Genomic DNA, 210 nt, shown 5'->3' with positions numbered 1-210 from the left:
CCGGCACCCTCCCCCGACCCAGCGCCAGCAGCCTCTGCCGGTTCCCCAGCTGGAAAACGGTGACGTCCCCTCTGATACCAGGGGGCCTGGGTGTGCCGACCAAAGTGTCCTCGCCAGGGCCCGCAGCAATCAGTGTGCCGATGGTGATCCGCCGGCCAGGGCCTTTCCTGTTGTTCCTGATCCTGCCCCTGAGCGGGTCGGCTGGGGGAC

The sequence above is a fragment of the Monopterus albus genome, unplaced genomic scaffold, assembly GCF_001952655.1.
Source record: "Monopterus albus unplaced genomic scaffold, M_albus_1.0 scaffold94.1, whole genome shotgun sequence".
In the NCBI taxonomy this organism is placed as follows: Eukaryota; Metazoa; Chordata; class Actinopteri; order Synbranchiformes; family Synbranchidae; genus Monopterus; species Monopterus albus.
The sequence above is the reverse complement of the archived record's forward strand: the minus strand, read 5'-3'. Positions refer to the sequence as shown.